Genomic DNA, 7,486 nt, shown 5'->3' on the forward strand with positions numbered 1-7,486 from the left:
GTCGCTACGCCTTGACAGATGGTTTGTTACTATTTTTTCTTCGTCCTATACCTTAAATAGGTAATTTGCACCATGCTTTTTTTATATCCTCGAATGTAGTCGTACGATATTGGGCCATGATATTTTTCTTTCCGATTAAAAATGTTTACTTCGTAATCTAAAAGTAGTGATAGTTTTTTTGTAAGATAGTTATACCTCTCTGGGTTTCGAACAGAAAGAATATTTCAATATCAGATGAGAAAGCGATAATTTAATCTACAGACAATGATGATAAGGATATGAGTGGCAATTAATTATGATATGACGTAAGGTATGGAATAAATGTTAACTGATATATTGTAAATGAAACCTTATGTGTTTTTGTTTGTTTTACAGTTATTAGCTTAAAATAACTACGCATTTTAATGTCAGTTTTTAGTCGAAAGATGAAGTTACTATCATATGTTAAACGAGCCTTGCACTAAATCATCGAGTCGAATATTTTAATTTTATGGGTATATTATTTCCCTGTAAAAACCCAAATTAAATGCTCATCATCCAGATGGCATTGGGCGAATCGCAACAATCAAAACTATCAGAAGTTATCGATGACAGGATTCGTTCGATGCAGCTATCTTTTTTCCACTTACCTGCGTCTTCATATTTCTTCTCTTTCGTGTCTACCATTACCTGGTTCTATAATCTCATCTAGAGAACTATTCTATAGTTCGTTCCTTTTACTTTTCCTTTCACAAATGCCATTAGCAAGTTATCGTATCCCCGAATATGTCTGATGAGTTCATTCTTGTCCAGCATTTTCCTCAGGCTAGGTAGGTTATCCACCATCTAGAGCTTGGGTGTTTGTATTTGTCTTTGTTTTTCATTTCATGACAAAAATGTTTTGCCAAAACAGTTATAAATCAATTAAAATAATGCAAAATCTATAAACTGACAAATTAGATAGCCTTCGTCTTTTAAGTTGTATACGAAGTGCTCCATGCTGTTGTGAGGAATGGACGACAACGTTTTGCAGGAGAATAACGAATATTAAATTTACGAACAAGTTCCGGAAAATGGGCGAAGAGTGGTGAGTTCGATTCTCGCCTTGATGGGTTATCCTCATTATATGCTTGGGTGTTTGCATTTGCCTTTGTTTTTCATTTCATTTCACATTGCTTAGAAATCAATTAACACTAGGCAAAATCTATACACTGGCACTCAGTCATCCGTAGTGATCACCGATACTAACAACTAAATAGGTGCTAACCAAAATTCTAGAAACTGAATCAATAATGATTAAGAAAAAATGGCGGGGAAAGAAGAGGAAACCGAACCGCGAGTCTAGAATATTTAAAAAATTAAACAATACGAAACTGGAAGAAACGTAAAAACGTGGCTGATTGGCTAAAAGTATTAGGAGTGGAAATTAGGTGTAACATTAAGGAAACCATGAATCACAAATGAAGGGCTACTTTCATTAGCAGTAGTATACCATTTAGGGTGGATTGATGGTGGACCCTGACACTACACCCTACTGCACTCCAAAGCCCTTACTAACTTGACAAAAGGTAAACCCCATAGAAAATATTGCAATATAACTCATTTTTAGTAGTACACATCTTTTATCTCACTTTATTCCATTTAAAATGCCTATTCTAGTCCTCCCTCTACCTCGCTTTCTCAGTATTTTCCCCTTGATTATCGTATATCAATTTAGGGTCACCCAAAGCTGAATTGTGAATAAGTACTTAATAAAATATAATTTTGGTGTTGAATCATTCACACACCTTCAAACTACACCGCAATACTCCAGAGTCAGAGTTTTATGATGCAGAAATGTGTATATTTGAGGTTCTCTATAAAACTGAATAACTGAGTCCTTGAAGTCTAGATCAAGGAGGCATCGTTTGCCTTTCACTATTTTGCAATCCTGCCCCTTGTAAACCGTTGTATTTTCGGTTATAAATTGGCGAGTTGGTTTTGCTACTGCCCTCTGAGGGCAGTAGTAATATATTCGGCTCCTGCCAGCATTTTTTGGAGTCCACTTTTATTCCACTCCCACGCATATAAATCGCGAGTTCTGACCACGTGACGACGACGTCAGCTTCTTTCAATGCCACGAGAAAAAGTGATGTGCTGCTATTTTAAGGCCTCTTCTCCTTGAACTTAAAACGTGCGGGTGTTTGTTTTGACGCCGTGATTCTCTACCTTTTCGGCTCGGTCCTCCGCACAGGGCCGTGATGAGAAGTTGTGGCGACCTGCAAGGAAAGGGCCTTTGTTCACCCTGTTCCCAATAGTCCTATTATTATCACTCCTGATTTCCCACCCAAATCGAATTAGCATTTATAAAGCCTTCTTATTGAATTTATTTTCAGCATCAATCACTGAAATACTATACTTTTTTTAAAACCGGAGCTCCCAAACATTCTTGAATTAAGTTAAACTGACTAATATTCATGTCTCGGCTAAGTACATACCATCTTAGGTAACATTTCATGAGTAACTTCTACTCTTGGAATTAAGATACCTATAAATCATCTTAACCATTTGATAACTATTATTAATAATTGACCACAAGCAATAATAATTAAGTAATGATAAACCTAAGCTATAAACTCATTTTTAGAAAAGCAGTTAACTTACCTATTGCAAGGAATATGGAATTAAATAAATGCAACGGCCTTCAAGTTCAAGCATATTCTAGGAAACTACTGCTGATAAGCTGGTTGCTAATGCAATAATAAAGAATTAAAATCACCATATTTGAGTTAAGTTACACATTTTAAAATTATTCAAGGAAAGCATGTCATTTAATACTGCAAAAGGTATCCCGTATAGATAGATCCCTGTATCTCAAGGATTCGAATTGTTTATTATAAAATCATGCGCGGCTAACTTATAAAATACTTTCTCTGTGCTTATGGTACTCAAATTTTAAAAGATTGTCATAAGTGCATGATGTAGTTCCATTTTATTCCCCCGGTCATGAGCGAAAGCTTGCAACCGGAGTGGTGGAGGAGGGTTCCTGAGAGTGGCGTAGCTGGAGACAGGGCTTCCCGGAGAGATCCCAAAGTTTGCCGCCCCTCCAGCCCGTCCTTCCCCTTCCGATACCCCATTTATTTCTGTTTCATTTTTACCCATTTGGGGTAACTTACCCTGGTTTCCCGACCGCTTTAATATATCAAAAGTGCCACCCAGAGTGAAACCCCGCTTCCATTAAATGTATATCGATATGATATATTAAGTGGCCATCTACAATTACGCCAATGTTTGGCCAATTGAACTCGCCACTTAAAAAACGTTATCGGAGAAGTCTCACACTGAGGAACAAAAAAGAATGAACGATCAAAGCGGCGCTGATCGCTGTTATTCGCTCATACGACCTCGCGCACGTCACAAGTGTGGTTGTGTGTGCGTGAGACATCGAACTCCACGAAAATTATTTGCTTTAATCTTGCTTCATGTATTCTGAGAATTCACTGATCTAGCTGGCGGTAAAATTATTAAACAATGATTTTTCTCTGTTTTAACTATTCTTTTCTTTGAACTCCCATTTTTATAATTCGTCAAATAATAAGGAAATACTCATTAAACTTTTCACCGACTTCATATATTTTCCTTTATTTCTAAAATTAAAACTGTGATTATTCTGATTTTCCAGTTTATGTAGACATTTCTTGACGCACCTTTTTAAATGAAAATCAAGTTCAATGATGTTCACACCTTAGACTTATGGTCGCTTATGCCCCTGTATATCTTCCACAACCCGGGAAGATTTCAAGTATTTTGTTGTTTAAACAGCGTAAATGTGGTCACCTCTTAGTAGTGAGTGGGAGCGTTCGAATCCTCTTTCGGAAAAAGAATCCCATCAAACCCTTTCCCCCCCAAGCTACGCAATCGGTCTCTGCCCCAATTTTATCGTCGTAGCTTCGATTTTTAGGGCCACTTTTGCTTCATCGGCGGGTTTCACGGCAAAAATTATTTGCTTAAAGTTCATATCAACTTTTCAGTGTATTGTAAGTCAACCGTAAAAAAAGAGCTCGGATAAGTTCGGAGCGCGAATTTGACATCTACATACATACATGAGGGTAAGACTTCCTTTTCCAAATCCTCACCCACTTTTCATTATTGACAAGTACGAGGGTCATCCGGAAAGTAGTACCCGTTCGTGCCGCATGAAGTGCTGACGACGCGAGTAGCCGCTGGACGAGGTCAGATAGCTTCAGTGGCTTGTCTGCCTTCTCTGAGCCAAGTTGCGTGACGCTAGCATTGCCTGTGTTGTTTCTGTGATTGTTTACAATGTTTAAAAAAATTGAGAACGCCGCCAGTTGTGAAGTGAGGGCAGTGATTAAATTCCTCAATGCAAGAAACGTTCGCCCATGTGATATTCATCGCCAATTAAAGGAGGTGTATGGAGACAATGTAATGGACGAGTCGTCTGTTCGGCGGTGGTGTCGCAACTTCAACATGGGGAGGGGGAACACACACGACGATGAGCGTTCGGGGAGACCGTCTGTCATTACAGACCAACTGGTGAGCTCAGTTGACGAATTCGTGAGTGAACGATCGGCGCGTCACAATTGATGACATCTGTGAGCATTTTCCCAATGTTTCTCGAACAATTGTTCATGAAATTGTTAAACACCATCTGCATTATGCAAAAATTTGTGCAAGATGGGTCCCTCGCGTATCTCAATGAGCTGGCGGCGAAGGACTATGCAGCAGGAATACAGAAACTTGTCACACGTTATGACAAATGCCTTAATTTGCTTGGAGATTATGTTGAGAAGTAGTTTAAAGTATCCTCTTTCAAATAAAATTTTTTATGTTTGTTAATATTTACTTTTGTGTCTTTATTTCACGAACGGGTACTACTTTCCGGATGACCCTCGTACAATTTAGGGCGTAAATTTATATCTTAGATCCTTAGCATAAGAATACACTACTCTTTGAGTGTGCAACGGTGGTAATTTCGAAAAAATATTATTTGAAGACTTTGAACCTAGAGTAAAATATAATCAAAATTGGATATATTTTTCGGCCAGTCATTTCTCACATCTAGCTTGATAATATGAGAGACATCTGTGCACATATGTTTTTAAGTTTATTTTCTCTGTTGTATACGTAGTTGAATTCCGTGGAATTCTAATGATGGATAGAAAATAACGAAATTCGCTCAATGTTAATGATTTTACGAAACATTTTCAGGAACAGAATTTTTTGATAATTCTGTTTTCTATTATTATGCTTCTTTTGAAATTTCAGTTTAAATAATAAAAAATATATATCAACCACCCCAGATTAAGTGCAAGGTCCAGTTTTGAAATTTTGATCAGTTTATCTACCTCTAATAATTATATTCAACGAAAACTTTTATTTTGTTCCAATAAAGTAGTTCCTTTGTTATTATGTCTTCATTATTCCAATCATATTTTATATTCATATCTTATTTATATCATATAAAAATCTAGTTGAACGCATGAAGAGACATCACCAGAAAACTTGTTCGAGGAACTTCAAGAGGTACACAATATCCATGTAAATCCCTGAATCTTTTGTCATTCAATATTTTTCCTTTTTGTAATTCTCAATATAGGTAGTAGCTTACTGATCAAAAACAGCTTTTTTGGACCAGTCCCTGCAATGCTTCTGAACGTGGCATAACACTGTTAAACACTAAAATTCAGAATATTTAAAGGGTAAAAATCATTTGCTTTGACCAGGATTTTAACCTGGATCCCCCGGCGTCCGACCAAGTGCTTTAGCCATTTAAGCTATTTTAATGCATATTAGTGGATGACTACATTAAAAGTTACTCAAAATCATCTCCTGCAATTCTCTGAACTGTTAAACACCGTTAGAACTGCATTAAAAAACATTTTTCACCTCAACATCCTTTCTATCTCCATTAAGCCCCCCAAAATGCCTTTTTTCCTTCTCTGCTCATCCATATCCAATGTTCTCCTCATTATTGCTGTCTTCAGCATCACATTGTCTCTCAGTAACACATAAATTCTAAATTTCTGCCCTCTTCAAATTTCTCCTAAAATCCTTCTCTCTTCCCTAGCCATGCCTAAACTTCTTCATTAATTTTCATTTCTATGCATTTTATTTTTTCCATTCTTCGCCACGCTAACTGATCAAAAACCTCTAATGTACATATACCCTCTTGATCAGATGACTAATTGATAATACTTGTACACCCGTACAATGCTACTATCCATAACAAAGCTCTCACTAATCTTTTCTTTCCATTTCTATTTAAGGTTCTTAAATTCTCTCTGTTCAATGTTATTTATATAATGCGTTTCTCTGAATGACCTTGCTGCTTTGCTTATTTAAATGAAAAAATACTTCCCAAATTAATGAAGTATTCAGAATGCTCCAATTTATGGTTTTGTTCTTTGATGTTTTACGTAACCTTTCAATGAGTATTTTGCGAGAATAATTTTTTCTTGTGATTCATCCTCATTCCATAGCAGCCTCTCACATTGATTTCTAACTAGATCAGCAATAAACATAACAGTTTCAAGTTTAGCTTTGTGGAATACCTTCATTATGAGGGTAAAAAGAAACTTAACACTTCCACAATAAAAATTTAATATTTCACGACCATGGTTTCAATGCTGTGCAGCATCAAAACCATGGTTGTGAAATATTAAATCTTTATTGTGGAAGTGTTAAATTTTTTTAGCCTCATAGATCAGCAATGTTTGGAATCCTTTTGCATGCTGTCTCTTAAAATAACTGGCTAACTAAGGCTTGATCCGTCATCAATTTGATTCAATCAATTACCGACCTAATTTCTTTCCCATGGTCCAGTTCTTTTCATGCTTCTCTTACAATTTTGTCTATTTGTACGTTTTAAAGCATGAGTGATAATGTAGAACCAGTCTTATTCCCTTACCTCTCACACTGTATCCAGATTCTTCATTTATTACCATATCAATACAGTCTGTCTCATGAATAGATTTAGAACGAGTCACCTATCCCACCAGTCTATGCTTATCGTCCATAAAACAGCTCAATAATTTGGCCCCTAATCTCTGTTGAATGCTTTCTTAACAATCAACAAAAGAAGGCAAAATAATTTCATTAGATTTTATATTCTTATCTAACATTAATACTAGAATGTTACAATAGTATTAAGCATACCAAGCAAAATCTAAGCTCTTACTTATGATCCCCTAAATTTTCATTTGCCTTCTACTCCATCCTTTTGTAGATGACTCATACTACTACTTTTACTGAATGTTAAATTCAAAATATGGTTCTATAGTACTGCTGCTTTGTCCTTTTTTAGGATGAGAAATAAAGCTGTCCTATTTAAGTCTTCTCTGATTTCCTCTATCATATATTCTACTGCTGAGGGCCTTTATTCCTTTATTTCCTTTAGTGCTCTTTTCATTTCCCTTATTGTTCAATTAAGAAGTGTGGGGAGAGTAAAATTATAAATTTTTAGATAGCTTCTTTTTATATTCTACATAGTTTTTTAGGTCACCTCTGA

Source organism: Hetaerina americana, unplaced genomic scaffold (genome assembly GCF_022747635.1).
Source record: "Hetaerina americana unplaced genomic scaffold, ioHetAmer1.1.p SCAF_5, whole genome shotgun sequence".
Classification (NCBI taxonomy): Eukaryota; Metazoa; Arthropoda; class Insecta; order Odonata; family Calopterygidae; genus Hetaerina; species Hetaerina americana.